Source organism: Ovis aries, chromosome 18 (genome assembly GCF_016772045.2).
Source record: "Ovis aries strain OAR_USU_Benz2616 breed Rambouillet chromosome 18, ARS-UI_Ramb_v3.0, whole genome shotgun sequence".
NCBI lineage: Eukaryota > Metazoa > Chordata > Mammalia > Artiodactyla > Bovidae > Ovis > Ovis aries.
This window is the reverse complement of record NC_056071.1, coordinates 44509341-44524743: the sequence shown is the minus strand read 5'-3', so window position 1 is coordinate 44524743 and position 15403 is coordinate 44509341.

The window sequence follows — 15403 nt, the reverse complement described above, 5'->3', positions numbered from 1 at the left end:
GCATCTCTTTCACTAGTTTTTAACCACAAGTCAAAAAACCTACCCTTTGGCCATCTCCTGGGTGGAACTTTGTTTTCAGTCATTCACTTCTAACTGCACGGGGTGATAAGACACTGGGTCTCCCGGGGAATTTGTGCTGGGAACCTGAGGGTGAAAGGTCATCCCCTTCTCCAGCCCCTGTTCTTCCTTTGGCAAGTTGTCAGGCAGCCTCTCAACCATTGATCAATCAACCCCGACGGCAGACTGCCTACTGCAGCGCTCGCTGACTCTGTCAAAACGGGAATCTTCCTCTTCAACCCATCTGGCCTCTCCCAGCACCTCCATGAGGGTATTTTCCCACCATTCTTCTTCTCTCGTGTTTTCCTCCTTTTTCACTCCCTGGTCCTTACAGTCACACTGACTCTAATCTCAGGATTTAGTCACCAGCTTTTTGCTGACCAGGGGAGGTTTCCATGGATTCGCACTCAGCACCTCATCTAGTGCAGTCACCTCACCCCTATATGTGGATTTCTGTGCATCTGAGATAAACAGTGGATCAATCCATGGAAAAAGGCCATAGGGTTTTTAGAGCCAGGAGGGGATATAAAAGTCATCTGATTTAACAAACTTATTTTTACAGATAAAGAAACTTACAAAAAGGTTAAATGACTCTCCTAGGTTATGTAATTACTGACATAAATACTATTAACCAGATCTTCTGATATCCAAATTTCTTTTCCTCCCATGAAACCATCCAAACCATCCTTCTTCTACTTGTTATAGCTTCTTTTTAATGATATTTGTCTAATTCCAATCATTTTTTAAATTTTAGAGATAATGGCCTATTTTTCATTTAATTAAGACATTAAGTATCATCTCTCAGATAGCAAATACATGTTATATCTCATACAGTATTTTACCCCCTAAACATTAAAGTAATACATGCTCAGTGTGTAAAACTTGGGAAATAAAGAAAGGATACCTATGGAACAAATAAAGAAAAAAAAATTACCTAATTTTACCAATTGGAGATAAATTACTACTACTGTTTTAATATATTTCTTTCTGGTTTCATATACTTCTTACAGTGTTGAAATCATGCTGTATATAGAGTTTCATATTCTAAGATGTTTTGTTTGTTTACTTGTTTGACAGATCATAAGACTTTAACGTGTCATGAAAAATTCTTTGTGTAGATGATATAAAAAGCTGCATGTCTATCTTTGATGATAATACAGTGCTCTTAAACATGGGACATCTAGGCACATCCCAACTTTCTATATTTAAGGCAGTGTTGCAATATATTCGTATGCATACATGTTTCTATATATATTTCTTATCTTTCCTTGGAAAAAATTGTTAAAGTGGGTCAAAACCTATTTACATTTTTAAGGCCCATGATACATTTTACTGAATTGCTTTTCAGGTAGGTGATGCCAACTGACACACCTACCAACAGGCTTTGTGGTACTTTTTAGGGTATTTTTCCCAAAATGTATCTCATTTTATTATCAGTTCAGTCTTGACAGGTCCACAGTCTAAAGTAGTTGCTGCCAAACATCAGCTGTAAATTAAAATTGCCAACCAGACTCCCAGCCCCCTCTGTGATGTGTTCATTTTGACTGTTGGGTCAGCAGCATCCCCACTCTGCCCTGCAAAGAGAAGTTGGCTGCTTTCTGACTATGTACACGTTACTGTGTTAAACGTATTGGAAAGCGTTTAACTTTCTGAGTTAAGTACATACTGAGTGACAGATGGTAGGCCATGTACGTGTGCCCAAGAGCAGAGGTGAAAGACAGGGTTTGTGGCCTCGGGTAGTTCTAGATGTGGAAGGGGAGACAGTCATGGAAGCCAGCAGGGAGAACAGAGTTTTAGATGCTGCTGCTATAAAGGATGTCTGCACCAGCTGTGTACAGCCCAGCCCAAGCACACAGAACTCAGCCTTTGCAGGCACAGGAAGCATTTAAGAAGATACAGAACTTAGATTGTACCTTCAAGGGCAAAGAGGTGCCAGATGGGAGACCTGGGGTGTCAACAATCTGCCCAGTAGGAAATACCTGAAGCAAACTGCTCACGGTAGAGTCACCTTCAGAGACTGGTGACCTTGGGACAGTTACTTAACTTCTTTATACCTCAGATTCCTCATCTGTAAAGATACCACTAATATAAACTACTTCATGGGACTGTGAAGGACAACTGAGATAACATAGGTAGAAAACTTCTTGGTGCATCATCAGAGCCTCCGGAGATGTCATACCATCACCACAGTCATCATTCCGGGGGAAGCACTGGGGCACGATGAGGAGGGCATGGTGGGAGATGTGGGGTTGGCAGAAGAAGGGTCAGTGCACAAAGGCCTTTCTACTGTTTTGAATAGCACCGTTTTTACCCCAACAGCTGTAATTCCCTCGTGGCTGTCTGGAGTTGACTATCTGAAAGCAGGAGGCTGAATGGATAATCTCAGTGGGTTCCTTCCAGCTCTGAGATGTGATTCCCACCCAAGACCATACAAATTCAGTCTCAGTCCTGGGAACACCATCTCAAATAACACAACCCCCTCCACTTAGCTTATCAATAACCAAAGGAAGGTATCTTTCCTGCCTTCTGGGGCTTTTAATGATTAACATCTACCCAGTGGGAACAATTATTTTAATATCGAACTATTTAGTTAGAGAATAAATTCCTGGCAGTGGAGAATGTGTAAAAAAGATCCAGCCAATTTTTTTTTCCCCCTGAAAAAGATCTTAGGGACTTTCCCCACTTTGTGGCTTGATTTTACTGGAAGGAAATGTGAAACAAGATGGACTAATTTTGTCCGGAGAATAGAGCCTCTCTGCTCACTTTCCCTCTTTTCTCTTGCAGCTTAAATTTAAGCAGCAGGACGACAGCCACGGTCTGGCTGCCCGCCGCATTGGCGGCCCTGCCTCCCCAGTTGGGTTCATCTCGGATTACCTGGTTGGTTCATGAAGTCAGCCCAGGTACTATTCCCTGCCCACTTCATTCCTGTCTGCCCTCCCCCCAACTCCCCGGCCCGTTCATGCTCCTTAGCTATGCCAGCTTCTACGAGGGCAAATGTGTCACCAGAGAGCACATTGTTTTCTCCTTGGACAGACAGGCTGGGAGCTGGGAGAAAGGGAATAACCATGCCTCCCAGTTTGCACAGTTGTCCCAGCACAATTATCATAGTGCCTCTTTTCTTTCTCTCAGAAGTGTCGTGTTTGGATAATAAATTATGTGCAAATTCTATGGTCACATATATATCAGACATTCAGTCCCTCAAGGTCAGGGACTGGGTCATTTATTATTATTAAATCTCCAGCACACAGCCAAGGAGAGGCAGCTGATAGTCTTCTGTACTCTCTATAGTTTAACCTTAGATGACTGTCCTGCCCTCTGAAAGGCCCTGGGATCTGAACCTGTTTTTAAATGATCTGTACAATGGATATGATATTACTTACTTTCTAGAACTGCAAACAGGTAAAAGGAAACAGTGATTTTATGTCTTAGAAATTTTGAAACATTATGCAATGTCATTTTCTAGAACTTAACACAGCTTTCATCACATCATAGTAAGCATTCCATAAGTCCTTGTTAGTTGAATGAATAGAGTGAATAAACTTGTAATAAATTAGCAACCCTCAGTGGGGAGAGGATCAATTCTACTTAAATTGTAATGCTATACATAGCAATCAAAACTGATTTACAACCCTACCCTGAAGTTGATCTATAGATACAATAGCAAAATGAATGTGTCCCGTAGGCTTACTGTGAGGACTCATTGTTCAGTTGCTAAGTCGTGTCCAGTTCTTTGTGACCCCATGGACTGCAGCACGCCGGCTTTCCTGTCCTTCACTATCTCTTGGAGTTTGCTCAAACTTATGTCCATTGAGTCAGTGATGCCATCCAACCATCTCATCCTCTGTTTACTAGAAAGGAAATAAATCATTAAAAAATATTAGGGATGGTGGTAAATGAGACCAAAGCATGACTGAAGGTGACCGAAGGAGTCAGGTTCCTACAAACTGGCCCTCTCTGTAACTTCAGGATTCACCAGTAACTCCAGTATTCTTGCCTGGAGAATCCCAGGGACAGAGGAGCCTAGTGGGTTGCCGTCTATGGGGTCGCACAGAGTCGGACATGACTGAAGTGACTTAGCAGCAGCAGAGAAGGGTGGGACCTACTATACCTGGCTTTCTGGTAAAGGAGATAACCTTTATACAGTACTGAGCCAGGCTGGTGATTCAAAGTGGATTTCTTGGTTCTTGCTTAACTTAGGAGCAGTTAGGACCCAAGGGAAATTCACAGCTTATGCCAGTGTGGAAATTCCTCTGGCTGGGTGCACTTTTATGACCTGACTTTTTCACCACTAATGTGAACTCATCTTCTTTTTCTGATTGGAAATAATCTAACTAGTTCTGATTATCTAATTCAAAATTTTGGTCTTGCTTACGGAAGTCTGTAACCTACTCCTGTGCGTGTACTTGGACTTCAGGGCTTGTTTTCTCACATCTGAACCACTGTCATACCCTGATTTCTCTTGCTTTGATTTTCTCAGGGGACCAATCAATAAAGGTCTTTTAAGAGATGATCTGTTCTTCTCTTTCCTGATCCAGGCAGGTTTCCAAGTTCTTAACTCAGTCATTTGGGCAATGCATCCTCCTAAGAATCAGAAGTCACTAACTAGTGTCACAGCAACACGGCAAAACCAGCCAAGCTGAAGCAGCACAGAAAACATTCCTGGACAGGTCTGGGAGCGTGAGACAGCCAAGACAGTGACAGCATGCATCTGAGCACTGTGATACCTCTAAAGATGCATGGCAAAGGTACAGCATTAGAGACACATCGTTCAGATTCGTCTCCTAGTTCTGTCACTTAATGGCTGCTTGATTTTGGACCCCATCATAGTATCAGTATTTATATCTGTAACACAGGCATGTCATGAAATATAATTCCCAGGATTATGAGGTCTGAATGAGCTGCATGTTATAAAATGTTTAGCACTATGCTTGACATACTTCTTTTCTGGAAGCCTGAAAAGAATTGCATACGGAAGGCAGTGATTGATCCCTCAACTCAAAGGAAGGCTGCAGAGAGAGATTTAATTCATCTGAGGAGACTTGTCCACACTTAGTGGTACAATAGGAGCAATAATGTCCTTGGAGAGAGTCTTAATATCAAGGAAAGACCATGAGTTTTTCCTTGTCAAAAATAGTGGAAGAAAGCAATGTTTGATTCACTGAATAATCTGGTTAAGAAAGAGTTCTTATCACATTGTTCTTTACATTATGGAAACTCTATAAATATTCCTGAAATATACTATATGATAATATGGCATATATCACATATGAATTCTCAGTTTTTCAAATAATATAATATCCTGTCTGTAATATCAAAACCATGCAACATAAAAATCACTCTTAAAACAAGGATAATTCAGATAATATTTCAAGATCCTTTCATTTTTACTGAAGGACGCTGGTACATTACTTTGCATATTAGCTTTCTTTGAGTGTAGTGAGGAAAGAATACATTTCTGTTGTTATAAACCACTGAATTTGTGGTAACTGGTTATAGCAAGCCTAAATAGCTAATGCATTAGGCAATACCTGAGTGGAAGTTTTGATGTCCACATTTTACTACTTGTTCTCATAAATATAGAAGTTATATTTTAAGGAGATATGAATTTCAGTCCACTTGGAAGCATACTCATTAAATAATTCTACACTTTACAAAATAATGATATCTTACTGAAACATTATATCAAATTATAGTATATAAAATAATATGCTAAATACCTTGAAAGAATTCACCATTAAACATCCATGTTCAATGAAAACAGTTGCAAGGCAAGTCATCATCCCTACATAGTAAATTTCCAGGAGTGAAAATAACGGAGTAGAGTGACTTCTTCATTATTTCTGAGCCACTCACCTTCACTTTAAAACTCTTGCTCTTTCCTTGTTAAACTAGCTATTATCTGGACCTGCTAAAACTAACAAACTTAAGTACCATTTTGAACAAAATGCTTTTTTCTCCTATAATGTAAAAACTTAGCATAAAACTCTAAGCATGAGAAAGTTCAGGTTGCCTTTTATTTACAGTCTTTATGGAGCAAATAATATTCATATTTTGAATTATGCAAATAAGCATTTACATGATAAATCGTAATTGCTCTCAGACAGCTGTTTATAATTGGGTAAATGAGACACACTTTTAAATTGTCTAAATACATACTTACCCATGTTTACATATTTATACACTAGAGTATAACTGTTCTGAATCAGCTGTTATCCTCTATTGTGTCATATACAGACCAAGGGAAGGGAACTTTTCATACAAACAGTGAAATCCCCTTTAATTGGTCTGAGATCAGAACCAGTCCTCTTAAATTAAGCGTGACCTCTCTCCACATACCCCTAGCCTGTGGCATCCCACAATACCTCAAGCAGGAAATTATTTTACATCACTTTGGTTGGGTGGGAAATTAATCCCGACTCAGATTCTTGTCCCATTAGCTACACCTGTGGCAAAGAAGAAAGCTGTTCCTTCTAATGAAATGTTTCTAAACTTTAAAAGTCCAGTTGTCTAATAGTTAGCAATGTATTCTGGTGTCCATTTAAAAACTTAAGTATTTCTTCTGAAAATACAGAAGAACTAGAGAGCACAGTGCCTGTCCTGAAGAAGCTGACAGTCAAATTAGGGAGATGAAATGAGCACTTTGAAATGTTCAGGAAGCAATTAAGAGGATAAGCAGATGGTGTAGACTGTAAGAGCTAAAGGAGTCTAGAAAAGAAAAGAAGGCAAGAGGACATACAGCCTGGGGTGGGGTGGCCTGGATTTTCAGGACTCTGGAGCTAGCCCCCTCCTCCCTGCAGAGTGGATGAGGACTGTCCAGCCTCTGGAAGGCAGCCGGAGATGTGGAAGGCAGGACCTGGGCAGTCCAATGCACCTATTTCTTCCAGCACACTCACTCACAGCCCCGCAGGGAAATCAGAGGTCCTGATGTGAGAGAGGCAGCCTTGTGAGAGAGGCTGCGAAGCACCCTTTTCTCCTCCATTTTTCCGGGTAGAAGAATTCTATGCACTGCCCCCTTTTAAAAAAATCTTAATGCATTTCCCCTTGTTTCTTAAGGCAGTCAACATTTGCCCTGTTTCTGGTTCCTCTCCTGGCAAATGCATTTGTTTCTGATCCATCTGATTCTGTTCTTATGTGGTGTTTCATATGTGCTGAAGAGAGAGAATTTTTACTGCAAGATGCTTGGGCTGAATTGAGAGGACTCAAATGCTACTTCAGGGATTCACACACCAGGAAGAATGAAGCCTAGAGACTGGGGGAAATACACCTGAAGCAGCTACAGAAGCACCCAGAAATGAAAACATTAGGACACTCTAAGGATAGAAGCCAAGCCTCTATCCTTCCATTAAGTACAATGAGAGCGTTTGCATCTTGAGCGGATATCTGAGAGCCATAGCAGCAAGCAGACCTGAGCCTGAAAATCTGAAACTGGAGGATCTGGGTAATGCTGCCGAGTTTAAGGAAATCTCTTCTATACGTGGCTTTTTCCTAACTCTGTTAGGAGAAGAAACGCTACTTCAGGGACTAGTAATGCAGGATGTGCTGAAGTAGAAAGAACCCTAGATGAGGAAAGTCCAGGCTCCAAGCCAGACTCTGGGAGACACTGGGCAAGTCACCCTCTCTCTCTCCGTGCCTTAGTTTCTTCTTCTGTGAACTGGATAAAGTTCACATCAGCTCTGTGACTGATGATCCTAAACGTATAGACAAGCTCCCCATTGGCTATATGAGGCTAGAATGCAGCCTCCCCACAGGAATCCCTCCTCCCAACAATTCATTATTATCACAGCAACAACACCACCATTAACTGAGCACCTACTAACTATGGTAAGCACTGTTCCAGGCGCTTCACACAAAATATCTCAGTCATCTCAATACCTATAGAAATGGTCACTTCCATTTTACAGGTGAGGAAAGTGAAGCTCTGAGAAATCATGCAGCTTGACCTGGGTCACTCGGGTATTACTGGGAGACCCAGACTTCAAACCCAGGTTTGGTCTGTCTCTCTGATCCCAAATCTGGTGCATGTTGGAAAGAAAAATCAGGTTGTGTCTTCTGCACTAGGCCTTATGCTTGACCATATCAGCCTCAGCACCAGCTCAGTGCATGGTGCTTATGACATAATTATTGTTGTTGATCAGTCACCCAGTCATGTCCGACTCTTTGAGACCCCATGGACTGCATCTTGCCAGGCTTCTCTGTCCTTCACTATCACCTGGAGTTTGCTCAGATTCATGTTCATTGAATTGGTGATGCTATCTAACCATCTCATCCTCTGTCGCCCTATTCTTTTGCCTTCAATCTTTCCCAGCATCAGCATCTTTTCCTATGAGTCAGCTCTTGGCATCCGGTGGCCAAAGTGTTGGAGCTTCAACTTTAGTATCAGTCTCTCTGTTGCAGGAAGGGGGACCCCTTCCAGGGCCCGAAACTGGGCTCTTGTCTAACGGAAATGAATTGTCCAAGGAGACACGTCCTGACAAGGCAAGAGATTTTATTGGGAAAGGGCACCTGGGTGGAGAGCAGTAGGGTAAAGGAACCCAGGAGAACTGCTCTGCCACATGGCTCACAGTCTTGGGTTTTGTGGTGATGGGATTAGTTTCTGGGTGGTCTTTGGCCAATCATTCTAATTCAGAGTCTTTCCTGGTGGTGCACGCATGGCTCAGCCAAGATGGATGCTAACGAGAGGGATTCTGGGAAGTGGACGGACTCTCGGTGTCTCCTTTTGACCTTTCCTGGACTCTTCCAGTTGGTGGTGGCTTATTAGTTCTGTATTCCTTATCAGGATCTCCTGTCATAAAACAACTCATGCAAGTGGTTACTATGGTGCCTGGCCAGGGTGGGCGGTTTCAATCAGTGTGCTTCCCCTAACACCTCCAGTGAATATTCAGCGTTGGTTTCCTTGAGGATTGACTGGTTTGATCTCCATACAGTTCAAGAGACTCAATAGTCTTCTCCAGCACTACAGTTTGAAAGCATCAATTTTTGGGCACTCAGCCCTCTTTATGGTCACCCATGTCCATGACTATTGGACAAACCATAGCTTTGACTATATGGACCTTTGTCGGCAAAGTGATAACTTTGGTTTTTAATATGCTTGCCATATTAAATGCTTGTTAAGTTTGTCATAGCTTTCCTTCCAAGGAGCAAGCATCTTTTAATTTCATGGCTGCGGTCATGAAAAGAAAGAAAGCCCAAGAAAACAAAATCTGTCACTGCTTCCACTTTTTCTCCTTCTATTTGCCATAAAATGATGGGACCGGATGCTGTGATATTAGTTTTTTGAATGTTGAAATTTAAGCCAGCTTTTTCACTCTCCTCTTTCACCTTCAGCAAGAGGCTCTTTAGTTCCTCTTTACCTTCTGCCATTAGAACGGTATCATCTGCACAACTGAGGTTGTTGATATTTCTCCTGGCAATCTTGATTCCAGTTTGTGATTCATCCAGCCCAACATTTCACATGATGTACTCTGCATATAAGTTAAATAAGCAGGGTGACAATATATAAGGAGTACCTTGTGGTATTCCTTTCCCAATTTTGAACCAGTCTGTTGTCCCATGTCAGTTCTAACTATTGCTTTTGACGTGATACAGCTTTCTCAGAAGACAGGTAAGATAATCTGGTACTCTTATCTCTCTAAGAATTTTCCACAGCTTGTTGTGATACACCCAGTCAAGGGATTTAGTGTAGTAAATGAAGCAGTAGATGTTTTTTCTGGAATTCCTTTGCTTTCTCTGTGATTCAACAAATGTTGGCAATTTGATCTCTGGTTCCCCTGCCTTTTCTAAACCCAGCTTGTACTTCTGAAAGTTCTCAGTTCACTTACTGCTGAAGCCTAGCTTGAAGGATTTTGAGCATAACCTTATTAGCATGAGAAATGAGCACAGTTGTCAGGTAGATTGAACATTCTTTGGCACAGTTCTTCTTTGGGATTGGAATGAGACCGTATATTTGTGCATTACAACTTTAGCAAAATCTCTTCCTCCTGAGGGCCTTGCATGATAATAAGGCTGACTGGGTGGGCAGCCTTTCGGTGGGCAGTGCAGAGGGTTATCAATTAGTGTAATTCAGCAGACTCTAACTGGTGCCCAGTCACTCTCATTAACAACCTCTGGATCACCACCAGCGTGGCTGCTGCCCACAGCTGCCAGAGCGTCCCCCTCCTGCCTCTGGGATATATTTGGAGGAAGAAAACGGGTTGTGGATACATGCAGGGCATGAAACAGGACTAAGACAATCCTGGCCACCCCGGCTGCCTCCTGAGCAGGACTCAGGGTAGCTGGCCTGGCCGTTGGCTCCAGGTCTCTGTCTCCGGAAGTGACTCGGATCCCCGTGGGTGGTCGCTCCCATGGCCATTATGCACGTGCGGCTTTCTGCCTGTTGACATTAGGGGATGTGCCCCCACCTTCCCTTTGTTCCATCCTCGATTTAAGACCCATTTGTTCTCACAGGCTTTTAACTGGTTTTCAATCTATGTTCATTGCTAGGGTGAGTTATCTTTTTCAAAAAATGCAATTTGCAAAGAGTGTCTGTACCCCCAATTAGCATTGTTAAGCAGTTTGGAAACAAATACAACTTAGACAAGATGAAATAACACTCTGCTAGTCACTGAGAGATGCTGCTGAAACAAATCACAAAGGATTCCTGGAAATTAGTCTCTGTTCCCTACAAGGACTTTGGAAATGCTGCAGGCCTTCTGGTCCCTTAATTGGCATCTGAACAAAACCACCCTTTCTTCTCTATGTGCTACTCCAGAGGTGGTAAAACCCACTCCCTGCCACTGGCTGGCCCTTTACCCACCTCCAGTTGGTAAAAGCCAGGGCTGGATGGAAACGGGTGATCACCAAGCTGACCAGACACTCTCTTGTTCTCTTTCCTTTCTCTTTCCTCACTCACTTTCTCTTCCCTTCACCCAGTTGCTTCCACCTCCATTCATGGCAAACGTCTCCATTCCCTTTTGAGACACTAGCAGTTTCCCTTCTCTGCTGCCTGCCCTTTGGGAATGTTCTTGCAACCAATCCGTTGTTGGGGGAATCAGGAACCTACTAAGACTTGAGTAATAGAAAATCTCTAGGATTTGGCTTCTATAGGATTTGCATAATGGAAACTCTCAGTAGTAAAGAAATGAGTGTATGTGATAAAAAGAGATATTCATGTACTTTACCTAATGGTTCTATAAAAGAAATGATTAAGATGATAATTCCTGAAACCTGAGTGGCTTTATCTTTTATTACAGAAAGAACCAGAGGACTAAACTCACCAGAGATCAGAGATAACCTATCAATTGCACTGCATAACCCCCCTGCATTCTGGCACCTGCGCTTTCACAAAGTTCATCACTTTTAATAGTCCTTTTAATAATATGTAAGAAATAGAATGTATAGCTTGTAGGCATACATATTATTATTTCCTTGATTTCCCTCCTCTAAATTTGCTTTACAGACCAATCCTCTTCCTTAAGGAAGAAAAGGGTTTTTTTCTTTTCTTTTTTTTTTATTTTGAGGTAGACAAAGCCAAAGAGCAACTAAAATCCAGTGTGTAGCCATCCATTGCTTTCTTCCACCACAAACCACCTAAACACACCCATGCTCCATTGCCCAAGGAAGGAAATGAATTCCAGTTACATATCCAAATCTATGTATGCAGGTCCCGATGCCATAGCCATCCAAGAATTTATATCAGTCTAGTTTTTGTGAACTGCGTTGATGTGAGGAGCTGGTAAGGAAAACAAGCAATAGAAACACAGCGTCAGCCACAGGTGGCCTTTACAGTTGGTTCATGAGACCATGGACTGAGGGAAACTGGACACAAATTTTGTGGAAATTTTAAATTAAATGAGAACTTGACAAGCAGATGGAAAATGGGAAAAAAAATGCAATGTAAGTTTTGTGAAGCACTCTTTTAAATTTCTTCAGGTTACTGTTGTAAAGCAAAATGTTATATTTTAAGGATAAGTCAACAACAGTTTAGTATAGATCTTGTTAAATAAACCAACAAAAAACTCATTCAGCAGGATATATTTCTTTCCTTCAGTTAATTAAAGGTCATAAGCAACTAAAAATATATATTAAATTTCCTATCTTGGAGATACGCAAGCTGTCATTAAAAAATCACCTAAAAAAGTTCAGCTTTACTGTACATAGTTATATTAATACACAGCATATATATTTTAGTATTAGAATCCCTAAAGGCACTTCTTAGTTATTTCCTAACTTGAGTAAGTCCAATTCATGAGTTTTAAGATTCAGAGCAAGTTAAATTAGAACAATAAATTTCTCAAGAAATTCCAAGCACCCTTCCTCATATCCTGTTGTTGAAATAAAGCCAAACCTAAAATGCCCAGGGTTGAGCTTTGTCATTTGTATATTTGTCTGATGGCTCCAGAGGTAGTTTCCATGGTAAGCTCCCTGTGCACAAGAAGCAGGGTGAGTGGAATGTCTCCTGCCAATGAAGAACTTTTCACTGACAGTGATAAAGGCCGAGAACCTCCTTCACACAAATGATTGAAAACCAGAACACGAAGGACATTTTTATTTTGTTTTGTTTCCTTTGTGTGGTATCTGACTTCAGTGCAAATACCCATTTAATCAAGAATACAAAGACTGCCACCTTTGCTGGCTAAGGGAGTTCCAGAGACCGCAGTAAACATATATAGCTCTTTTCCTTTTTTTGTGAGGAAATTCCTGTGAGGTTGTCATTTCACGCTCCTGTTGTGCACTTTTGCCTCCTCTTAGAAGAGGGAAAAAGATTTTTCCCAAGGAACATTTCAGAGTAAGCTAAATCAAATCTGGAAAAACTTGAAATGCTTTAAAAGCTGACATTTATCTATTGTCATTTAAAAAATATATAACTGACATATAACATTGTATTAGTGTTAGGTGTATAATGTAATGATTTGATATATTGCAAAATGACTACCAGAATGAGTTTAGTTAACAACCATCACTACACTTAGTTACAGATTTGGTTTTCTTGAGATAAGAACTTTCAAGAGCTATTCTCTTAGCAACTCTCAAATATACAAAACAGTACCATTAACTATAGTCTTCATGTTACACATTACAGCCTCAGGATTTATTTGTCTCACAACTGGAAGCTATTGTCATTAATTTTTAGAAATATAAAGACTCTGGGGGAGAATATATGATAGAAGCCCCTATTGACTGGAACTTTTCGGCTCAGGCATTTTTTTCTCTTTGAGTTGATGAGATCAAATTGAACCTATAGCTCTAAGCTAGCACAGGCTCTCTTTCTCTTTCACTTTTGAATCATTCTTTTCTAATACCTTCTATTACAATAGACTCTCTTTCTCCTCTTTAGGTCCTCTTCATTCTCTTCCCTAATTTCTTCAGTTCTAGGGATATCACAGTCTATCTGCCTTCAAGCCTCTCCTTAAGCTTTGCTTCTTCTAGGCAATCTGCCCTGTAACAAGGGTGAGGGCACATTGCGAACATTCTCAAATGTATGAAATATGAAGTGATATTACTAATGCTATCCTCATCACTGATAAGAAAATGGAATATATGATTCTGAGAGACTGTGGTCCTTGTTTTCAGCAAGTATTAACAAATACTCTCCCAGAATAATAACTGGTTTAGAGTTTGAATTGCTGTCAAATAAATAGTATCTCATCTTAATAATGCAACCCTTTAAAAATCCCTAATAGGAGACAAAGTAAAGGTATATTTAAAAAGACCTCATAGTTGCTTGGGTGACTTACGGAAAAATAATCACTGACTTGAATTGAAGTGCTGGTGGTTATATGCATACCCTGTAGGCAGGCCTCTCTGTGATGTACCAGGGCAAGTATTACAAAATGTCCCTGGGGTCAGTCTACTCTGTCAGTGTCTGGGTGTGACATTAAGTGTGACTTAGGACCTAGAGCTTTAAACACAATAAGAGTATGATATAAATTACATCTATATCAGTCAAACAAAGGATTATAAGTTGTTACCTTTTTAAAAAGAAAAGATTAGATAAAATTGAGCAGTTTAGCTCTGGACAAATAAGATTTAGCACCCTCCACCAAATGTAGTATTATTTTTATTCTGACAATTTACACTCCATGCTATCATAGCTACTCTTATACCATGGAAAGGCATGAGAAAGACCAGACATGTTTAATAAACTAGTTTAAAAATAAAAAGTTATTTGCTGGCTCTTTAGGAAATGGAGACTATAATGAAATACATTTGCTTTTTAATTCATTGAACCATTTTACTCCCTACATTTTTTTCATGTCTATAACTAAACAAAGATAACTCTTTAAACATATTTGGAGAGAAAAACTTTTCTTCTAGTGATCAAGCACAACAATAAAAAAGTCCATGTAAAGTCAATATTTTAAGGAATTTAAGGTGGGATCTTTCAAATCTTGTCATTTGACATTAAACAATAAAATCTAAAGCCCATTTCAAAGATGTACTAAATTCCCAATCTGAAAGTAATTGCTGTTCCTTGTCCCATGTGTATATATCATCAGCACAACTAAGAAGGAATTGCAGCCAGGCCTGGACCACCGCCAAGCAATTGATTATTAGTCATTAAAAGAGAAATGTTTACTTATTCATGGCAAGTAGTTTTTAGAAGGAAAGGCAAAGAGGTCTGATTTTAAATGCTGCCTTTTCTTTCCATCCTAAGGCTGATGAAGATCATTCACTTTTTCTTGGAAATGTCAAAAGCCCATTTTTATTTTCCTTTTGCTATTTTAACCAGAATACTGATAAAAAAGGGGAGAGCAGTTGCTATGAGGCAAAGAAAAATGTCCTGGCAGTTGAGGGCCCTCCATCTATCAAGGGGAATTTGCAATGTTGCCTCTTTTCAAGACTGTATAGATTTGCAGGATTTTGTGAAACACTTAACCAAAATGGAAGGATTTAAAAGCAGAATGCAAGATATAGATGCAATCATTTTTTTTTAATCAAGATACTTTAGTTTTATTTCAGAATTTTCTAGTCTTAAATTCTCAAGCACGCAGCAGTGATGACCATCTTGGCTAATACTTTTGAAAGGGTGATTAGTGCAGACTGCTTAAGTATACTCACTATAGCACAGATGCTTTAAGATTAAAAACTCTTACTGGGATTGAGATGTACTACATCCAATTACAGGGAAACAAATACTTATCAAATTAAATAATAATATTCACAAGCTATGTTGAGTTTCAAAATAAGTTCAAGTGTCCAGAGCCCCGAAGAATATTTTAAAACTGGAAAAGAATAGCCAGTCATTTGTTTACCAGTGATTTCTAGGATATGTTTAATATGTATAAAACCTAATATCATGACTTTTTTCTAATGACCCAATGTCAAAATTATTTTCTCCTCCCATGTCTTTGAGCTTATCTGATGCGAA